This window comes from Candoia aspera, chromosome 1, assembly GCF_035149785.1.
Source record: "Candoia aspera isolate rCanAsp1 chromosome 1, rCanAsp1.hap2, whole genome shotgun sequence".
NCBI lineage: Eukaryota > Metazoa > Chordata > Lepidosauria > Squamata > Boidae > Candoia > Candoia aspera.
In genome coordinates, this window is record NC_086153.1 from 327,077,273 (window position 1) to 327,101,402 (window position 24,130).

Sequence of the window (24,130 nt, forward strand, 5' to 3'; positions counted from 1 at the left end):
GAATTCAACTGTCCCCTTTTTGAATGTTAATTTTTGCACCTGGGGGGAAGAACTTGCCTGGACTTGTTTTAGTTTCTGTTTCCCTTCTGTGTAGGCACGTAGAGAGTTTTTAGCAGCTCTCACTGAGAGCCTGAAAGAATGCAGAAGCTTTTAAATATGTTTTGCTTTCTGTAAATAAAATTATTTTTATAGAAATGCTTGGTGTGTGATTTTTCTGATCTCTCCTGGGCCAAAGGCTTTCCTAGCAATCTGCCAACAATTACAATAATCACCTTATTCAATCTTTTTTCAATCATCAAATCCAGAAATCACCATTTCTGTCATGAGTAAGGATGGCGAGCAGGGGGCTCCCATCCAGACTGTTAAGCGCATGTGTAGCACTGAGGAATTGGTCAGCCATTCAAACAGTTCCCTGTCTCAGAGTGTTTCCTGGGAGTCAGGACAATTTCTTTCCATTTTCAGCAAAACATCCATAAAAGGTTTCCAGTCTTTTATAAAAGTACTTACTGTCTTGTCCCTGACCAAACAGGTCAGTTTTTCTATCTCTGCTAGTTCTGCCATCTTCACAATCCATTCCTCCATTGTGGTTATTTCAGGATTTCTCCATCTTTGTGCATATAATAATCTTGCATAGTTACTGTATATAAAATCATTCTTCCATAAGTCTTTTCTAATTGACTATCCATAAGTCCCAATAAAAAGAGTTCTGGTTTCATTTCAGTATTAATCTTCAAAATGCCAGTCTATAAACCTAATCAGCAGGTTGATCCTCCCTCATCTCATTCCCATTTATCTGCACAGTCTCACATTCTCCTTTTTTCTGATTCTTGTAGATGGAGAGGCACAAATCCTCCGGTCACAACTATATCCCCATTATCTTTGGCCTTTCGGAGACATTTCTAAATCAATGATGGCCAGAAGGTAGAATTGGAGATATGAAGACCCCTTATATTAAATTATTTGCCAGTTCAGTCTATCTCAGGGGTTTACAACCTGATGCTCCTAGGTACATGAAGGCCAGCCTCAGGATGCTTCTTAAAGACTGATTACAACCCTGGTTTGAACTATCTTAACTAGCATCATGCCCCAGGGTCTAAGGTAAGAACAGGCCTGTCCATGGGTATCCACAAGGTATGTCAAAAAAGTCAAGATGATAGCCACAATCTTTATTTGTGTGTGTTGCACAAGTCAACAGAATTCCTTATCTAACCTTCAAGGTTTAAAAAGATGATGAATATTGTACTATGATAGGCTTTATTCCTATATGCACTTCTTTTTGGATTATATCCATTTCCTTGCATTTGTACACAGGTGGTGGCAAGAAAATTAAGATTAAGGAAAACTTCAAGAAAATTAATATTTTGAATTCCCTCCAGGTGTTGGTGCAATATTCTGTAGAGGTTTCCTATTACGTGGTTCTTTTTTTAAAATGCCCTTTAAGTAGAAGCAATGGATAGATGGATAAAAATGGATAGATGAAACACCCAATTTTCATTGGGTTGCCAGCAAAATAATTATGGCACTGTAGTATATAATTCAGTCAAGGAGTGGAGTGTATTTACATTATTAACCTCTGCTGAAATCCAAGATAATTCAATTTATTTTTAACTTCTTCAATTAAGTTGTACAGTATGAACACTGTACAATTCTTTCTGCAAAAATGAATGCTGCATGAATTATTATGAATTAGGCGTGCTGTTGCTGATGACTAATTTCCTGATTCAGAACAGAAATCTGGTATAAATGCATGACTTAGATTTGTGCCTTTCTTGTTTTTTTCAATCTAAGCCTGCAGTTAGAGGAACAATGATAAGAACATATACAGCAGGTGAATTGTCCTATTGAGGATGGCAGGCATCACTACTTGCCACAATTTTGTTTCCTAAGATGATGATGATGAAGATGAGTAGTTTGTTAGAGTGTGAAGAGGTAGTTGCAGAATTAGATTTTTAGAGTGAGTCATCATTTGATGGGTTCTTGTTTGATTATGGCATTCAGAGACAAAGATGGAGACTTTTCAGACTTGTTGTTCCAAAGGTCTCTAATAGCTTTAAGATGGTTAATAGGCAATTTCCAAAAGTGATTAGAAAGTGAGGTTTGTGAACTTAGTGTCCTTTAAAAGGCTCCGCCACAGTTGTGAGCAGGATGGCTGATCCCATCATCTCCCAGTGCTCAGACCTGCTGAAAACTGCTCTCCTGTGGTCTCCTCACGAGGAGCAACCATCTGGAGCACATGTGGGCAATCTGTCATCCTCTCCTTATCCAGAGAGGTTCCAAGGAACTGATCTAATCACCGGTTCCTTGGTCTTTGCTGCAGTTGTCAGCTTCGCTTTCCTGGAGCCGTCTTCAGCTCACCAAACCTACCCGGAAGTCCTGTACGTATTGTGTTCTGTCCATGATAACCATGATTCAGTCTCTGTCTGCTGGAAGGTAGTGATGACTTGGTCCTTCTTTAGTGTTCTGAGGGCTGCTTTATCTATGAGTAGGTTTCTTGGTGCCTTTTTAAAAGATGTACAATTTTCCTTTGGGAAATACTATCATCTACATTTTCTCCTTGGCTAGATGGTATATAGTGGTAACCAGCTATGATACTGCTTTTATTCCTTCCTCCACTTCTTTTAATCCAGATGCTCTTATCATCATCAATTTCATTCCTTTGAGCTTCTATGCAGATGTGGGTATTTTTAACAGGCAGTGCAACTTCTCTTCCCTTTTTTACTGCCTCTGTTCCTTTGGAAAAACTATATCCAACAGATGTTGCATTCCAGTCATATGATATATCCCACCAGATCTGTTATTAAATCAATATGGCTTCCTGTAAAATATCATCTTATTTAGTTTCGAAACTATGAGGGTTAATGTAGAAAGAATGAAGGCCATGAACTTTATGAATTACTGTTCTCCCTGATTTTTTACTGAGTGGTTTAATAGACACACACACACTCTCTCTCTTAGTCAGACACACACACACACACATGCACACATCTAGGCTGTGCTAATTTTCATAGTGTTGCTGTGCTTTCTTATGAACTGGGGCGTTCCACAATGCCAATTCTATTGGGATCTTAACACTGTAGGTTATGATACAAGGTTATTCAGTTTAGAACACAGAATAATGAAACTATAATTAATCACCAATCTCTGCAATTTATTAAATAATATTTTAGACTAATGGTATACAAGGCAATCAAATAACAGGGAGTTGGTAATTTATGGGGTATGTAGCCCAGTGGATATTGGAGTCTAATGGTGTACAAGGCAATCAAATAAGTTAATAATTTATGAGAATTTAGCACACCAGCTATAGTTGGGGAATGCTGAAATATAAAACTGAAAATAAAGATAAAACATTAAAGCTTTTTATTACAGCAAAGAAGAAGAGTAGTCGAAGGCTTCTTGTTCCAGCAAATAAAGCAAGAGATTTAACATTGATACACACATACATACATGCTGCAAAGTTCTTCAGCATGTTGCAGGGCATGGTTTAATTGGGGAATGAAAAAGGATTGTTTTGCTGGTAAGAAACAAAGGGATGGATTTCTGATTTAGGAGGAAGAGAAACACACACAGAGAGAGACACAGAATAACCTTTCTTTTGCAGTGCTAGGTTACTTTTTCTAGTTGGCTTAGCATATTTTGGATGAGAGGGGAAAAAGTGAGAAAGAATGGTTGTGAAAGTGAACAGGAATCCTCTCCTCTCCTCTTTGCTTCTCTTCTCTTGCCATTTTTATGCCTTTCTTGGGGAATTTAACTTAATTTAGTTTAATTAAAAGGAATCAAAACCAGATTCTCACTTCAGGATTGGGGAAATCAGTGAGGTATCAAAGAGAAATAAGAGGATGTTTTTTCTTCTCTTTCCCAGGTTGAAGAGAAAGGAGGAATGATTATAGATAGAGAAGACATTGTCAGTGATACCCCTAAACAGTCTTAGTTCCTATTCCTTTAAGTTTCTCTTGATGTAAGGAAAGGAGGAGGAGTAGAAATAGAGTAAACCAAAGGGGGAAAAAAACCCAGCAGATGGAGTCCTGGAAGGACAGACTATATTTAGAATGAGGTTCTAATGTGAACTAAAATTATGAAAATAATGATGAATGAAGAAAGGCAGAAACTAAAACCTTCACATTAACAAAGGTGCTGGGACACACAGTACAGAGTTCAGTGTCTGGTTCGGCTAATGACTTTTCTTTTGAAGATGAGCAATGAGTCAGAGAACATGGGTATTTGCTTGCTTGCTTAATCATCAATTGATTTGCCAGACATATCTAATGCAATTATCCTCCTGCTAAAATCTGCAATTGTTTTGTTAAAATTTAAGACTTAGCCAGGCAAACAGGGTGGGTGAAAGAGTATTTAAACAATCTTGGATTGGAAAAAAAAGTTGAGTTCTTTTTAATATTTCATTCCTGGTTGGTGTCCAATTTAGGGCAAAAAGGAGCAAATCAGGTAATAGCCTTCATTGGATATCCAAGTGATTTATCCCTTTGAAGGGATCTTTCCTTTTAATCAAGGACTGAACTGACTGCTTTGCTTTTCCACCATAAAAAGAAATTTCCATTAATAAAAAAACCATCCAGTTGAACAGAACCAATCTTCTTCCATGAGTTGTTTCACCATAGCAGGGCAAACCAATGGAACTTCCCAAAGCAAAGTACCTTGCTGAGACTGGTTGTCCATTGTCTAAGGATTCCTATTTACTCCTCCAGTGCACATAACCTTATGTGAAGTTCTTACTTTTGGCTTTCTCTCTCCATCTCCCACAGGATTTGATTTAAAGCTCTCCTAATCAAGTCCAGCATGCTTCAGCAAAATATATTCTTCCCAGCATTTGTGAAATACAAGCAGTTCACCGAGCTAACACTATGGTCCCAGAAACTAAATTTCTCCTATCAACATTATTTCCATAGCCAGTTTTTCACCTGCAGTATTCTTCTTTCCTTTTCTAGTCCTCTCCTGTGGGCTGGAGAGATGGATAAGAACACAGCCTGACCTTTTGGTTTCTTCAGCTTCCTTCCTAGAAATCTGAAGTGGATGCAATACAATTACATAATCCCAGCTTTTTTTCCTAGGCACACTTATTCACTTGGTGACAAGGCATAATGCTGTGTTTAGACCTATTTTTGCACTAAGCCACAGAGGGAACAGCTGATCCTCTCCAGCTGCAATAACTGTTTGTTAGGCCCACTTGCTCCCAACATGTGCTTGAGGGAAATCTTTTCCTCTTATTGCCCGCCTATAGCCTTCCTGTAATTGCTCATGGAAGGGCTTTTTGGAAAATCGAACCAGGCACATTTGAAGAAGTCAGTTCCCTTTGCATTCCCTTTAGCTGCATTAAGCAAGACTAATGTGGGTTGAAGGAGTCTCCAGCAGACCAATTAAACCATTACTGCTCTCTGTAACTCTGCAATATTGGCTTCATGAGCACGAGAGAATTGCTTAACTGGGACAGAATGGGAATTCACGTTTCCAATGCAGGATAGTTAGGGAAGAGATGTATTGGTGTTTTACTCACACAAGCCTGTACTCTCTGCCATATCAGCTCCTTCTCCTGTTCAGAAACAGGTGAAACACTGAAATCAGTAGAAATAAAATATTTGCCTTGATTCCATTATTGGCTATTACTTTAAAAAAATGTTTTCAGTGGATACATTTTTGTCAAATGGAAAACATCTTTTAAAATCTTAACATGAAAGACATTTGTATAGAGAATTTGAGTGTGGTCAAAGTGTTTCATAAGTCTTGCAAAAAAGTCATTGTGATTATTTATTTTTACAGGGCGAGATTCTGAGAATATGGTCCTACTTAAAACAATGAGATTCTGACCTTTGTAATTTGTACCTTAGACTCTTAACTGCAATATTAAAACACATGATTAAACCTAAGCTACCAAATTGCTCGCTGTTGGAATTCATTCTACAGAAACTCTAGGGTTGCTTTCACATTTCAACCTTCTTAGAATTAGCTGGAGAAACACCTGCCTGTTTTCTAATATGTGGATGATGCCCTAATTCTTTCTCTGGCTCAAGGTGGCCTTAGGAGGGCCCTCAGAGCATTAAGCCTATTTTGCACTGAAGAGAAGTTTGTCATTAATTATCAAAAACCAAAATAATTTTATTTTCCAACAGCCTTAAAAAGTACAATTAGTACATAGCTAGACAACCAATAGGTAAAGGTAAAGGTTTCCCTTGACATTAAGTCCAGTCATGTCTGACTCTAGGGGGCAGTGCTCATCTCCGTTTCAAAGCCGAAGAGCCAGCGTTTGTCCGTAGACACTTCCGTGGTCATGTGGCCGGCATGACTACATGGAACGCCATTACCTGCCCGCCGAAGCGGTACCTATTAATCTACTCACATTTGCATGTTTTCAAACTGCTAGGTTGGCAGGAGCTGGGACTAGCAACGGGAGCTCACCCCGTCATGCGGATTTGAACTGCTGACCTTCCGATCGGCAAGCTCAGCAGCTCAGCGGTTTACCAATAGAAGAGGTTAATTGCTTTAAATATCTAGGAGTAGTTTTTCAAGCCTCTAGACATCAAACAGCACATATCAGCTATGCCATCAATGCAGTTCAGAGAAGTAGATGGCCATTCTGAGATCTTTAGGAACCAGGGTAGTCTTTATATACCTGCAACCAGCAGATTATTTGTTGCAAAATCAGTAGCACACTCTATGGTATGCATGTTCACTCTGGCATAAAATTCCAACCATATGAAAGAATACAATCATACTTTCTGAAAGTCATATTTTCTACACTCAGTGCTATACTTAGACTAGAAACTAGAAGGGTTTGGCAATTAATTGTATCTTACTGGCTCAGTATCTATCTGTGATAATTTTAAACCTAGATGATATATAGCAATAACTAACAAACTGCTGCACTTTGGCATGACCCTTGACTTTCTTCTAAATATGGGTTACAACAAAGCCATGGAGCTTATTTAACAAAGTTGAGAAGGTGTTGAACTTTAACAAAGCTTAGTAGCAGCCTTTAGGTTATATTGCCTCCTCAGTAATTCAAGGAAACCACAATCTGCACATTATTTATTTATGTTATACCAATGTTTCTTAACCTCAACAAGTTTAAGATGTGTGGACTTCAGCTTCCAGAAGTCTACATATCTTAAACTTGCTGAGGTTGAGAAACACTGTCCTGTACCCATTACCAATGGGCTTTTCCCAATACCTTGTTTGTTAAATTGTTATGCTGCTATTATTGGTGGGGGGATTGTACTTGGGTTGTTTTAACTTACATTGTACTGGTCTTGGGCTGTAATATAGAAAGAACCAGGCCTAAATCCCTCACTTCAAAACACAAAATGTAACAATAACAAATTCAATAATCTATTTTCTCCAGCAGACAAGACTGAAATGTACTGTACATTAGAAAGCCAATTCACAGTATGTGTCAATATTCAAAGTTTGATTCAGGGGTTTTGAACAGGTCAACTCCTCATGGCTAGCAGTTCTTAGATACAGAATATGATAAAGATTGGGCCAAAACTATAAAGATACTACCAGCTGTTTAGAAAGAACTGGTTCGCACAACCAAAATTACGTATCTGTTTTGTTTTAGGTTACGATGCGTGATCCAAGCCAATTGTGGTTGTTTTATTTCATATACCGTGTGTTACAAGCTGAGAGAGGAGATAATTTGAAATCTCACTGGCAACCTCCCTCTTCTAAGGGTTCTGTAGTAAAATTTCATTATGAAGCTGATCACAGCTCTCCTAATACTGGTCTATCTGGGGAGTTCCTAGACTTACTATCAAAGGCTTTCTCCTTTAGCCCAGCTCTAAAAAACAAACAAACAAACGGAGATGGAAAGAAGATGCTTTGGATTTCTCTGCTCAAAGTCAGCAGTAAAGAACTTAATAAACCTTGCACCAGACTTGAAACGAAAGGGGTAGCTATGCGGTCTTGGCATATGAGGAAGTTTTTAATGAGATACTGCATTCCCTTTCTAAACCATGAAGTCTCACATACACGGAGGCACACACAAGGTAATAGGATATATAGATAAAAGGGCTATAAGGAAAAGAGGAATACAGGAAAAACAAAGGCAGTCAACAATTACCCACACAAAATTACAATTAAAATCAATACACTTAGCTTAACTGAATTAGTTATTTTACTATCTGCTTACCATATGATATTGGGGTTCAGCACATGTTCAAAATTCATTTCAGAGAGAATGGAGAGAAATAATCTGGGCCTTATACTTGGATGTTGTTAGAAAAACCCTTCCTATTATTGCTTCTCTTCCTACTTTTGAGCACTATTTTCACAATGTTATAGAAGGTGGAGGAAAAGTGAAAGTCCATCTTTTTCGCTAGTCTGTCTGCTACTTTGTCCAATCAAGGAACTGCTCCAGTTTTGATAAAATGGGTCTAGCCAGCAAATCATCATATAATCTAATGGCTGAGCCTACCTTCCTAACAAACTTGTGGTCAAGAAAGAGGCTTTTGGAGAAACAAAGGACAAATTCCATTTGTTCAGGTCTCACAGTATGGGGTAAAGTTACTAGATGCTTTAGGAAATGCTGCTATGTCATGTCCCAAAATAGGTCACCTAAGCTACAGTATGATTATGGCAACCAGCTTGATTGATAACTGGCAAATAGAGGGAAAAAATGTAGAAGCAGTGAAAGACTTTGTATTCCTAGGTGCAAAGATTACTGCAGATGCTGACTACAGTCAGGAAATCAGAAGACACTTAATCCTTGGGAGAAGAGCAATGACAAATCTCGATAAAATAGTTAAGAGCAGAGACATCACACTGACAACAAAGGTCCGCATCATTAAAGCAATGGTGTTCCCCGTAGTAACATATGGCTGCGAGAGCTGGACCATAAGGAAGGCTGAGAGAAGGAAGATCGATGCTTTCGAACTGTGGTGTTGGAGGAAAATTCTGAGAGTGCCTTGGACTGCAAGAAGATCAAACCAGTCCATCCTCCAGGAAATAAAGCCAGACTGCTCACTGGAGGGAATGGTATTAAAGGCAAAACTGAAATACTTTGGCCACATAATGAGAAGACAGGACACCCTGGAGAAGATGCTGATGCTAGGGAGAGTGGAGGGCAAAAGGAAGAGGGGCTGACCAAGGGCAAGGTGGATGGATGATATTCTAGAGGTGATGGACTCGTCCCTGGGGGAGCTGGAGGTGTTGACGACCAACAGGAAGCTCTGGCGTGGGCTGGTCCATGAAGTCACAGAGAGTCGGAAGTGACTAAACGAATAAACAACAAACAAGCTACAGTATACTGTGATTCATGTGAATCGTCAAGATAAGAAAGAATTAGCTCATTCATATATGCCAGATTCACAGAGTATAGAATTTGACAGTTAAGAATGAACACTTTGAATCTGATGAATAACCCATGAAATTCTTGCAATATTCATATTGTTGAATGAGGATGGGTGCATGATCATTTTCAGATGAAACCTGTACTTGGTTTGTGAAATGTATGCTAGGATTATATTTCAAAATGAAAGCATGGACAGAACAAAGAAGTAGGTGGCAGGCAAACAAACAAAAAGAACAAAAGTTAATCTATATTAATTTAACTGTGAAATTATTATGATTATATTGCATCAATTAAAATAGTTTTAATTTGACTACTCTTCATGCATTCAATAATTTTACCCTTCTGACACATTAAAAATTATAACTCAGGCTTAAAATTTGGAGGGGCTCTGTGAATCAAGCCCAGGGCATTCTAGAGGCACATGTGGCCCCAGGACCTCATGCTTACATCCCTACATGAAAGGATCTCAGTAACTAACACCAGAGGAATACTGGAGCTCATAGTTGCTTTTAGTGATCCTGAAACTGTCCATGGTGCTCCCAACACCTCAGAGAATACATACTTGATCCACTCATTGAGGATTCAGGGAACCCTCCAACGCTGAAAGGAAAGCTGAGCCACACTCAATCCCAAGAAGTGTATATGACAGAAGATACGGGCACAATAGCCAAGTGAAAAAATGGTCAGTGTCTGAACCCTTTGTGAATAAGGCTTTCTTTGTGAGTAGAACCCCTGTTGATCTGCAGCTGAGCCTCTTGGAGCACTGAGAACCCAGATTTAAAAGCTCTTAATTTCACAGGCTAGCTGCTAGAACAATCAGTTCACTTGCCTAGTTTGTTCATTGCCTGTTATTCTGCTGTGCCTTGTGTGTTGACTTTGTCTGGACATCATTTTTGGTAAATGTTACTGGTAAGATTGAGATTATGCTAGGATTCCTTGTGGTTCTATTGCTTGATTTGATTCAGTTTGTTGTTGCCAATCAGCCAGTCCTACCAAGAGTGCAGCTGTTTTCTGAACAAGATGCCAGCATTCTGGAAGCTGTCCCAGGTCCTTATTGTATCTAATTCTCAGAATTAACCTTCTGAGGCTGGCATTGTGATCCTAGCATTTGCAGCCCAGTCCTGGTCAATATCTGTCTCCTAGCAGTGATTAATTTTCACATCCAGATTCTACACATCCATCTACCAATTGTCTCTATTTAAATTCCAAGATAGTGCACTCCTGGAATTGGTAATCTAAATCACACTGAATTCAAATGAAGATAAGATAAATGCTTAGCAAAGCAAAGATTAAGACAAAATAAGAGGAAAGCTTGAAAGTTATACATGCAACATCTCTGTTGTTAAATCATTTGCTCCAGAGTAGTCTACTAGAGTTTGATGTTTAGGTCACTTTCACAAGACAAAAGCTGTGCGCCAATCACTTTTGTGAAGCAACCCAATATCAGTTCCTAATAGTGAAGGGATGCATAGGCTTTTAACAGCACTTTTATATTACCACCATTTTCATTTCTCAATCCTTAAAAAGCAGTTTAAGGACAATCTGGGATTGTATTCTCTTTCACTTACCAAGTCATCTTGTCTGCCTCCTGAAGAATCTCTATAACGACCAAGTAGCAACAGTAAGAACAGACCACGGAACAACGGACTGGTTTAAGATTGGGAAAGGAGTATGGCAGGGCTGTATACTCTCACCCTACCTATTCAACTTGTATGTAGAACACATCATGCGACATGCTGGGCTTGAGGAATCCAAGGCTGGAATTAAAATCGCTGGAAGAAACATTAACAATCTCAGATATGCAGATGATACCACTTTGATGGCTGAAAGCGAAGAGGAACTGAGGAACTGAGGAGCCTTATGATGAAGGTGAAAGAAGAAAGTGCAAAAGCTGGCTTGCAACTAAACCTCAAAAAAACCAAGATTATGGCAACCAGCTTGATTGATAACTGGCAAATAGAGGGAGAAAATGTAGAAGTAGTGAAAGACTTTGTATTTCTAGGTGCGAAGATTACTGCAGATGCTGACTGCAGTCAGGAAATCAGAAGACGCTTAATCCTTGGGAGAAGAGCAATGACAAATCTCGATAAAATAGTTAAGAGCAGAGACATCACACTGACAACAAAGGTCCGCATTGTTAAAGCAATGGTGTTCCCTGTAGTAACATATGGCTGCGAGAGCTGGACCATAAGGAAGGCTGAGAGAAGGAAGATCGATGCTTTTGAACTGTGGTGTTGGAGGAAAATTCTGAGAGTGCCTTGGACTGCCAGAAGATCAAACCAGTCCATCCTCCAGGAAATAAAGCCAGACTGCTCACTTGAGGGAATGATATTAAAGGCAAAACTGAAATACTTTGGCCACATAATGAGAAGACAGGACACCCTGGAGAAGATGCTGATGCTAGGGAGAGTGGAGGGCAAAAGGAAAAGGGGCCGACCAAGGGCAAGGTGGATGGATGATATTCTAGAGGTGACGGACTCGTCCCTGGGGGAGCTGGGGGTGTTGACGACCGACAGGAAGCTCTGGCGTGGGCTGGTCCATGAAGTCACGAAGAGTCCGAAGCGAATGAATGAATAAACAACAACAATTCTCTTTCACTAATCTCAAAATGCTAAGTGTAAGGTATATTTGACCAACTGCTCTGCCTTTCATACCTAGTCAATACAAAAGAAAAATAACATAAATTGTGTGCACCCTAGCCCATCTTACTTCATCCTGCAAAGAGATGAATACATAGAAACCTTAACATTACTTGTGAAAGCAGTTTTTCTCCATTTTAAGGAGTGACTATAATCCCAAGCCACTGCTTAGAATATATTGCTCACTGAAAGGTATTTCTACCTCTTTACCCCCAGTTAATATTTTAAAAATATGTGTCTTGCTTGAAATTAAAGCAAAGTACAAACAGCATCCATAGAAGCCTGGTATGAGAAGACATCTCTTACGATTTCCCATTGTTCCTCATCAAGCAAATATTATTCTTATACTTTAGTTCACAAGTGTTTTTCGAGTATCTGACAATTTGCAATAACTCATCCTGCATCTTGGGAGATAGCATGGAGGGAGACTGTATCTTAAGGTTATGCCTCTCTTGTCACAAATTATACTGCTACAAGTTTTTTTGATGACATCCCAGTGAAATTCAGTTCATGGTCCCTCTGACCTACTTTTTCCTATTCCTTTTTAATTACATTTACAAGTAGCTGCACTTAGATAAGCCAGACTCAGAACTGCACATTGAGGGTTGTTTTCCATCAGCAGGCAAGTTAAATAGATAAATGCCCATCTTCCCACTAATCCAGAAGCCAGATATATTCCTGATTGACAGGAAAAATAAATAGAGAGGAAAGAGGAGAGAAACAGCATAGTGGCATGTTCCCTTGACAACTTTCCATCTCTCTTTCTTTTTCTCTACCTCACACATACATCTGTACATGAACTCAAACACAATTTCCCCACTTTGTTCAAATAAGCATAGCATCACATTTTGTTCTTTCAGCAATCATCATCATATCTGGAAAGAAAGAAGAAGGAAAGGAAAGGAAAGGAAAGGATTATGTTATGTGCCATCAAGTTGATGTTGATTCTTAGCAACCAGATAAATAGACTTTCTCCAGGATGATCTGTCCCCAACCTGGCCTTTCAAGTCTCCCAATGGTGCACCCATCATACTACCCATAGTATTCTCAAGAAACTTCTTGAACACCACAGTTTATAAGTGTCAATGTTCTTTCTATCCTGCTTCTGCAAAGTCCAGCTTTCACTTCCCCCTTTTAATTTCTTCCTCAGAATAAACTCAGTTATGCCTTTAGAACCCAGAGCAATCTTAACTCCTTCTGTAGCAAACCCCAGACTGAGGAAGAAAATCCAGCCCTTTGCACACATGCATTTTGCTCATAAATATACATGCAGAGCAGCTTTCTCAAACTTATGCAATCATAAAATCAAAGATTTGGAAGGGAATTTGTAGGTCTTCCTGAGTCAACTTTTTCCCTTTCTTTAATGATGGGAATGGCATCAGCTCATCTTCAATCTTCTGGCACTTCTCCTGTCCTCCAGGAATTCTCAAAGATTACAGTCAGTGATTCTGAGATCACATCAGCCAGTTCTTTTTGCAGCCTGAGATGTAATCCATCTGGTTCCAGAGACTTCATTCAAAGCAGCTAGGTGTTCTCTTACCAATTTCTTACCTATTTTGATCTGCATTTCTCTTTTACCCTCTCCCCCATAGTTCAGCTTCTGACAGGCTGGACCACTTAGTGCTGCCCTTTTGTTTGGTAGCAATGACTGCTTATTTATACTAAGTAATCTCATTTTAAATCATGCCTTGCTAGAAATGCAGGCTGATGTTGCATTATTGAGTGATAAAATAGTTGAGCTTTATCTCAAAACACAGAAAAAAAACTACTCAGATAAAGGGACATGCTTACCTCCAGTGCATTTCTTCCACTGGAAACAAAAGTGAATGCCCTTTCAGTGTTCTCTATATAATTATTTATATGTGCTTTCTTTAATGTTTAACACAGAAAGAGAAAAAGCTTTAACAGGAAAATATGCATAAAATTCACAATGTACTCATTGACACCAGGAAACAAAATAACTACATTATAGATACAGAGACGTTCCTTTGAATTTTAAACTAAACTTTAATTTTTTCTGGGCTTGGTGCAGGATAAGGCATTTTGTGTGTGTGTGAGAGGGAGAGGGAGAGGGAGAGATGCTTTCATTTTGTAGCAATTCCACTTATACAGAACAGCTGAGTTTACACTGTTTGGTCAAAACCATCATATTGCACTGAAGCAATCAGTTTTTCAGATTAAAAGTAGCTGGAATTCCAAAACAAGGCTACCATGGTGTCAGTCTTTTAAGGTAAGCCAGGCAAGAAAACAGATTCTACAAGGACTACTAAAACTCGACAGGTAGTTCCTTGGGAGAAGAGCAATGACCAATCTCGATAAAATAGTTAAGAGCAGAGACATCACACTGACAACAAAGGTCCGCATAGTTAAAGCAATGGTGTTCCCTGTAGTAACATATGGCTGCGAGAGCTGGACCATAAGGAAGGCTGAGAGAAGGAAGATCGATGCTTTTGAACTGTGGTGTTGGAGGAAAATCCTGAGAGTGCCTTGGACTGCAAGACGATCCAACCAGTCCATCCTCCAGGAAATAAAGCCAGACTGCTCACTTGAGGGAATGATATTAAAGGCAAAACTGAAATACTTTGGCCACGTAATGAGAAGACAGGACACCCTGGAGAAGATGCTGAGGCTAGGGAGAGTGGAGGGCAAAAGGAAGAGGGTCCGACCAAGGGCAAGGTGGATGGATGATATTCTAGAGGTTACAGACTCGTCCCTGGGGGAGCTGGGGGTGTTGACAACCGACAGGAAGCTCTGGCGTGGGCTGGTCCATGAAGTCACGAAGAGTCAGAAGTGACTAAACGAATAAACAACAACAAGTCCCTCTTAGTGACCACAATTGGAACCAGAATTTCAGTTGCTAAGTGAAGCAGTCTTTAAGCAAACCTGATCCATTTTATGACCTTTTTTGTGGCAGTTGTTAAGTGAAACACCACGGGCATTAAGCAAACCATGTGGCTGTTAAACAAATCACATGGTTCCCCATTGATTTTGCTTTCCAGAGCCGGCTGAGAAGGTCAAAAATGGCAATCACATGACCACAGGGCACTGCAATGGTCATAAATATGAACCGGTTGCCAAGTGCCCAAATCATGATGACATGACTGCAGGGACACAGCAACAGTCATGTAAGGGTTGAGTCTGACTCTGAGGCTGAGGAAGGGGAAATCGAAACCTATGCTAGGCAAAACGGGGAAATCGAAACTCAGTGACTCAGTAGAGCGGGAAAGTCTTGTGCAGCTGATTGGGCGAAATCAGGAGCCAGATTCAAAGCCACCAATCAGCGCAAGGGAAAGGCAAGCCAAAAAGCATGCCAAGCGTGCCTTCATCTAGTAGGATTATTGTTAGGAGAACGATCTCTAATCAAAGTCCTAAATGCTTGACAAGGTAGGCTATGGATCTGCAATGTGGGATGTGGGGACTGAAGATTGCTATGAACCCTACTCCAAAAAGTAGTTAAAACCAGGACAAAGAATTGAGGGGCTAGAACGAAAACTAGATTTGATTTAAATGCACATTTAGTAATTAAATTCTTGTCATATAATTATTCATCATGTATTTAATGATTTTCCCCCCTTTTGCCACATTAAAAAATACAATTTGGCAACAAATTTTAGAGTGGCTCAGGAGCCCATGTTATGATGCCATCCAATCTCAGAGAGGGCATGCGCATGTCAGTGTCTCTCAAGCATGATCTTTAGTGCATAGCAAAAGATATGGTTAATGTCCCATAGGCAAGAAGAGATTTCCCTCAACATATCCCTTTTTCAGGTGAGAAAGTCCAGCTTCTGAAATCATTGAAGAGCAGAGCTCCTTGTAAAAAAAAAAAAGCTTCTGGAATCCTGAGGGATCATTTGAGGAAGGGATTCAAGGTTAAAGTAGGCTGAGGGGAATCTTTTTCAAATCATCACACGAAGCCTAATATTTTTTTTATTTTGTGTGTATTTTAAGTTTAATACTTATGATCTCTGAGAACTACTGTTCTTATACAAGCTCAGTCTTTGTATATGTTTGTTTGCAAGCTGGTATCTCTTTTCATTTTGCAATCCACCCAGCATCTTATACTTTTTGCTGAATTTCTATATGACACCATTTGTGGAGATTTTCTACAAGACCCTATTTGTGATTTTAGCAGCCCTGCATCTGTTTGCTTCGTTCCCCATTCATTGTTTTTTGCAATTTAAAAAGGAAGTTTTAGGCTTCCTTTTTTTATTTTTAATAAAGCTGAGTTTGTATTATAGACTGTTTTTTATCCACCTTCCAAAAGAACTACAGGAGTTGACATTATAGATGATGGTGGTGGTGATGATGATAATTGCTACTACTACTACTATTTCCCTATTGCATGCAAGTAAAGCCATTGGCGTTCTCCCATATGCCAAAGTTGAGGAGGAGGATGACAGGTAGTGGTGGAAATGGTAACTATCAAGCAGCATGCCAAGGCAGGAGGGCAGGCCCAGAGTATAACTGGAAGAGGACCTTTCAGTTTTACAGGCTCAGCTGTACTGTTACAGCCCACAAACCAAGACAATATTGCAACTAGTTGGACTAACCGGCTGATTCTTTATTAGGCACATTCTTGTGTTCCATATTGACATCTTCAATTTTCAAATTATTAAAGCTGAGCCTTAAGAATTCCAAAGCACCAAAATACTCAGTGGAAATAATTTCCTGAATTACTATATTGAGAATGGTGTTAAATATGCTTGCTTCCAATCTTCTGATAAGTCAGTCTTTGTGATAAGCTGTATATTTGTTACATCAATTATTAAAGGACTAGTTGCTTAGAGAGTCTGTATGTTGTCAAAATACCATCATTTATCTCTTTTTATTTTGTCAGTAAAGCCATAAATCTTTGAGAAGAGGGTTCTAGAGAGGCCTTTCCTTGCAAAAACTGTCTTAAGAATAAAAACAACAAAATGTCTCATGGCACTTCAAAGGCTTTAGCCTGACATAAACTTTAATGGATTAAAGCCACACAGACTAAAATGTGTCTGTATTTTGATGCACAGTTCTCCAGACACATAACTATTGTGTTTGCATATCTATTTAATGCACACAGATTTTTCATATAAAGTTCCCTAATATAATGCACTTATATCTCATTTTCATGAGTATGCTTTTTTGGACAGTTTTTCCCTAATATACACTTATTTATTATTGGCAAATTGTTTTGGTCTGTGGTGTATTTTTTTGTTCAAAACTGCAAAATTAGGCAAATTCACATTGAAATGAAGTTATTATCTTACACCTCCATATATTGTCAACTGTGCTATTTAGTGTAATATGGAACATATTTTGGCTAAAAATGTTGCACCTCCTCTGGCTAACAGAGGTGCTCCCAAATGAAAATGACAAGCAGAATTGCATCACCCAGAGCTATGATGGGATAAATGTGAAGGATAGTTAATACACAGTTGTATCGAAGCTCCACTTCAGCAAAGGATCGTTACCTTGTCATGGTGCTGGAGCTTGAGCACCTCAATGATGCCATGAGCTAAACCGTGAAGGGCCACCCAAGACAGGAAGGTCATGACAGAGAGGTCAGACTAAATGCGATCCCTGGGAAAGGTAATGGCAACCCACCCCAGTATTCTTGCCGTGAAAACTAAATGGATCAGTACAACCAGAGATATGTCGGTATACCATCGGAAGATGAGACCTCCAGGTCGGAAGATGGTCAAAATGCTACTGGGGAGGAACAGAGGATGAGTTCAACTAGCCCCAGACGTGATGACGCAGCTAGCTCAAAGCCGAAAGGACGGTTAGCGGCCGACGGTGCTGGTGGTGAACGGCGAATCCGATGTTCTAAGGATCAACACGCCATTGGAACTTGGAATGTAAGATCTATGAGCCAGGGCAAATTGGATGTGGTTATTGGTGAGATGTCAAGATTAAAGATAGACATTTTGGGCATCAGCGAACTGAAATGGACTGGAATGGGCCACTTCACATCAAATGACCACCAGATCTACTACTGTGGACAAGAGGACCACAGAGGAAATGGAGTAGCCTTCATAATTAATAGTAAAGTGGCTAAAGCAGTGCTTGGATACAATCCAAAAAACGACAGAATGATCTCAATTCGAATTCAGGGCAAGCCATCTAACATCACAGTGATCCAAATATACGCCCCAAGAACAGATGCTGAAGAAGCTGAAGTAGAGCAGTTCTATGAGGATCTGCAGCACCTACTGGACAACACGCCTAAAAGAGATGTTATTTTCATCACGGGAGACTGGAATGCTAAGGTGGGCAGTCAAATGACACCTGGAATTACAGGTAAGCATGGCCTGGGAGAACAAAATGAAGCAGGACATAGGCTGATAGAATTTTGCCAAGACAACTCACTCTGCATAACAAACACTCTCTTCCAACACCTAAGAGACGGCTTTATACGTGGACTTCACCAGATGGACAACACCGAAATCAGATTGGCTACATCCTTTGCAGCCAAAGGTGGCAGTCATCTATACAGTCGGTAAAAACAAGACCTGGAGCTGACTGTAGTTCCGATCACGAACTTCTTCTTGCACAATTTAGGATCAGACTAAAGAAATTAGGGAAGACCCACAGATCAGCTAGATATGAGCTCACTAATATCCCTCAGGAATATGCAGTGGAGGTAAAGAATCGATTTAAGGGACTGGACTTAGTAGATAGGGTCCCAGAAGAACTCTGGACAGAAGTTCACAACATTGTTCAGGAGGCGGCAACAAAATACATCCCAAAGAAAGAGAAAACCAAGAAGGCAAAGTGGCTGTCTGCTGAGACACTAGAAGTAGCCCAAGAAAGAAGGAAAGCAAAAGGCAACAGTGATAGGGGGAGATATGCCCAATTAAATGCAAAATTCCAGAGGTTAGCCAGAAGAGATAAGGAATTATTTTTAAACAAGCAATGCGCGGAAGTGGAAGAAGACAATAGAATAGGAAGGACAAGAGACCTCTTCCAGAAAATTAGAAACATCAGAGCTAAATTCCAGGCAAAAATGGGTATGATCAAAAACAAAGATGGCAAGGACCTAACAGAAGAAGAAGAGATCAAGAAAAGGTGACAAGAATATACGGAAGACCTGTATAGGAAGGATAACAATATCGGGGATAGCTTTGATGGTGTGGTCAGTGAGCTAGAGCCAGACATCCTGAAGAGTGAGGTTGAATGGGCCTTAAGAAGCATTGCTAATAACAAGGCAGCAGGAGACGATGGCATCCCAGCTGAACTGTTCAAAAACTTGCGAGATGATGCTGTCAAGGTAATGCATGCTATATGCCAGCAAATTTGGAAAACACAGGAATGGCCATCAGATTGGAAAAAATCAACTTACATCCCCATACCAAAAAAGGGAAACACTAAAGAATGTTCAAACTATCGAACAGTGGCACTCATTTCACATGCCAGTAAGGTAATGCTCAAGGTCCTGCAAGGTAGACTTCAGCAATTCATGGAGCGAGAATTGCCAGATGTACAAGCTGGGTTTAGAAAAGGCAGAGGAACTCAGGACCAAATTGCCAATATCCGCTGGATAATGGAAAAAGCCAGGGAGTTTCAGAAAAACATCTATTTCTGTTTTATTGACTATTCTAAAGCCTTTGACTGTGTGGACCATAACAAATTGTGGCAAGTTCTTAGCGGGATACCAAGTCATCTTGTCTGCCTCCTGAAGAATCTCTATAACGACCAAGTAGCAACATTAAGAACAGACCACGGAACAACGAACTGGTTTAAGATTGGAAAAGGTGTACAGCAGGGCTGTATACTTTCACCCTACCTATTCAACTTGTACGCAGAACATATCATGCGACATGCTGGGCTTGAGGAATCCAAGGCTGGAGTTAAAATCGCTGGAAGAAACATTAACAATCCCGGATATGCAGATGATACCACTTTGATGGCTGAAAGCGAAGAGGAACTGAGGAGCCTTATGATGAAGGTGAAAGAAGAAAGTGCAAAAGCTGACTTGCAACTAAACCTCAAAAAAACCAAGATTATGGCAACCAGCTTGATCGATAACTGGCAAATAGAGGGAGAAAATATAGAAGCAGTGAAAGACTTTGTATTTCTAGGTGCGAAGATTACTGCAGATGCTGACTGCAGTCAGGAAATCAGAAGACGCTTAATCCTTGGGAGAAGAACAATGACCAATCTCGATAAAATAGTTAAGAGCAGAGACATCACACTGACAACAAAGGTTCGCATAGTTAAAGCAATGGTGTTCCCTGTAGTAACATATGGCTGCGAGAGCTGGACCATAAGGAAGGCTGAGAGAAGGAAGATTGATGCTTTTGAACTGTGGTGTTGGAGGAAAACTCTGAGAGTGCCTTGGATTGCCAGAAGATCAAACCAGTCCATCCTCCAGGAAATAAAGCCAGACTGCTCACTTGAGGGAATGATATTCAAGGCAAAACTGAAATACTTTGGCCACACAATGAGAAGACAGGACACCCTGGAGAAGATGCTGATGCTAGGGAGAGTGGAGGGCAAAAGGAAGAGGGTCCGACCAAGGGCAAGATGGATGGATGATATTCTAGAGGTGACGGACTCATCCCTGGGGGAGCTGGGGGTGTTGACGACCGACAGGAAGCTCTGGCGTGGGCTGGTTCATGAAGTCACGAAGAGTCGGAAGCGACTGAATGAGTAAACAACAAAACATCGAAGCTCCAACATCCAGCACATTCACTGCTAAGCACGTTAACTGATCATAGTCATGTCAGATCAAGGAAGTCCCTCCTTCCCTCCTTCCTTCCTATATTACACTTACCATTCTTGACAAATTTCTACTGTGTAGGCAAAAAAACAAGTTGTAGTTTTATCTCAGATTATTACTATTATTACTATATTAATTCATATCTAAATCTTTGCTGGTTCAAAAGAATGATGGAAAGGCAATTGTAACTTTGAAAATAAGAATGTTTCTATCTGGTTAGGCAGGAGGTGCAATTAGAGAAGTTCCTGGTTGTGCTCCAGAGGAGCAAGAATGAAATTCTAGGGAACAAAGTGAGGGATTTGGAGGAGCCTGCATTCTTTACCAGTTTATTTGAATTTCTGCTTCATGGTCTTTTTTTTTTTTAATCAGCTCAAGGGCAAAGTTCCCCTTTAATTTTAAATGGCAAAAGAACAATGTCAGAATGGGTAACTAGTTATTTTAAAAGACAGAGAAAAGGCAACAGCCTCATAGACTAGGCTCTTTTAGAACTGCGAAGCCCAAAAGTAGTTCCTTTCAACTCCAGATCTCCCTGGAAATAAGTTAAGAAAAAAATGCTAGAACCAATTTTCTTCTCCTCTTTACAACATTTTGGTAATCACATAGAAATGGGCCTTCTGCTATCTCTAACAATCCAATTTGGAATTCTAGGAGATACTGTCCTAACAGATTTAGGAGTATCATGTTGAGAAAAGATACTTTGCCGTCCCAGACAAGATACCCAAAGGAAAAACTTCTCCCAAGCATTTACACAACGTACCTATAGATGTCCTCCTGAAGATGACCCCTCTTTACAAGCCTACCAGCAAATGGTTACCATTGTAGCCTAAGCATGTTCTTTGAGAATGTTCAAAAGTTATTATTAAATTATAATTCTAATGGGAGGAAAGAGGAAATATATTCAATACACGACTGAAGAAAATAGCTAGATTTCAATTTAATTAAATGTAAATTAAATCTATCTTCTTTTTTCTCCCAGTCCTATGCATGATTCCCTGCTGGGTATCTCCCACCCCATAGCATGAGTCCCCAAGGCTAAGTGTAGCTTCAATCTTGAAAAGTTGTGCATCGCTGCCTTGGGAGAATTGAAGTCTCTGTGTCTGTTCCATCCTCCAGCAGAATAGACAAGGATGATACTTCAGTTTCTCCAGCTGCAACTCTGTGACACATTTTTTTTTTTAAATCCATATGCAAAGCGAGGTGTAGAATACCTTACTTGTGCTGCCCAGCAGAAATCCAGCCTCTAGGAAATGTCTTCACAAACCCACACAACAAACCAATTTCAGTCTTGACATCTATTAAATGAACTCTCACTTCTGCATATATATTTCAGCCTCCCTGCCAAATTTGCATTTTAAAATCTAAGTTATGAATAATGCACCCAATAAATTCTGAATGAGGCATGTTCTCCTGGAAGAATTGGGCTTTTGTATCCAGTTATTGCAAGAACATATTTCATATTAATAATTAAGAATATTTAATTGGTCTTCCCCTGCTTTTACTCTGGACAGAGCTTTGGGCCTCACAGCAAATAAAGATTCTCTTCTACATGTGGAAAGAGATATGTGTTTCTGATTGCTTCCAGGTATCTCTTCTGGCCCCTTCCAATCTCTTCTGACTGAAAAGGGGTGGCAGGAATTGTACAGCACAGTATTCCATGGTGCGGCAGGGTTCCTGAATCAATTAGCAGGGCTGAATCAAAGCATTCTGGTACCATGACAAAGAGCAAGATGGTGTCCTGTCTTATTCCCTGCCTGCAAGTCAAGGACTCTGCAAAATCAAATCATTTTTCAACACGACTGAGAAGATACCATTCTCTGCAAAACCAGAAGGCATCAAGCTACCTTAAGGTGGCTCACTGCTTTTTCCTGAGACAGTTTTCCACCACCTTCCAGAATCAGATACCTGAAAGGCAGGACTCACTCTCCCTAATAAAAGGGTTGGTCTATTAGTCCATTCTTAGATAAAGTGGTGTGCATGCAGAAGGAATTCAATCCAATCCCCAGCATCACCACCTAATCTGCTCACGTAGGAGTATCTCTCTCTTGATCAACCTGCTTCCAATCAGAGTATGCTACACTGAGCTAGATGTTTTTTTTTTTTTGGGGGGGGGTGAAATTCTGACCCAATATTAGCTTTGTATCTCATACCTTTTGATTCTATTTTTAACTCTGGCTTCTTTTACCTTCAGAGCTTGCTCCACATTGGGAAGCTCGCTTCTGTTCTAAAGTCCACAACTCGTTTTATCTTTTAACAGTGCGACATAAAAGATTTTGTCAAACTTCTTTTTTAAAAAGTAGTAAGTATCTATCAGAATTCAATATTCTAGAAATGTGGAAACACCTTAAATATTTTGGGGTGAATTTAAAGGCTCCCTTTGGAGGGAGAGAAGATGTTTTAAAACTTGTCTACCAATCAAATGTCCTGAACAACAGATATTCTGAAGTCCAGATATGACACATTTGGAACCAGAAAGGCTACCTATTGGATGTAGCATTTCAGTCAGGCTACAAGATAAGATCCCAGACCAGAAACTCGGATTCTGTTTTTCACCATGTTGTTAGCCATAAAGTTAAAAAAAGATTTAAACATTTAGAAAAGTAAATCTCTTGGTGCTATATTAGATTACTCACAGCCAGAGTTAAAAATAAAGTCAAGATTTGACATCAGAAGGATATATGAGCCAATGGTTTTCACATGTACAATTAACAGAAAGATTTAAAGTTGGTAACAGGTGTTTTGGTTTTGAACGCGATAAAACTAAATTTGAAATAGTTATGTACTAATGATGAACCTCTCATTGCTAAAATGTATAAGCTTTTGCTGAGATTTGAAACTGAGGATGAACAAGTTAAAGATTGTATGATAAAGTGGCCTAAAAATGTTGGGTACAATATACAAATGGAACAATGAGAAAACATGTGGACAAAAGAGCTGACCTTTAAAGGGAATTTTTATAAAATGATGTATCGATGGTATTTATCACCGGAATGATTGTCAAAAATGTATAATGGGACTTCAAATATTTGTTGGAAATGTGAACAAGAAGGGACTTTTTATCATCTTTGGTGGACATGTAAAAAGCTAAAAAGATTTTGGACTCAAATACATATATTAATCCAGAAGATTTTAAAGATTAATATACAATTGAAACCAGAGACATTTATTTTGGGACTGATGAATAAACAGTTGGAAAAATCATATGGAATTTTGTATGTGTGTGTGTGTGCACTCAAGGGTGGAAAGACTTGATATTACCTACAATGGAAGAATGGATGGTAAAGTTGATGGAGTTGGCTGAGATGGGGAAATTGACAGCTTTCATTAAAGACATTGACTAATTTTATGGTGAATTGGAAGCCCCTTTTGGACTTTTTGTGTGAAACAGAAAAGAATGAAATTATGACATATGGATTTGATTATTAATAATATTAGTTGACAATAGCAAAAATGGATGTTCTGTTGTAACCTTAGAGTAAGAGTTTAATGTAC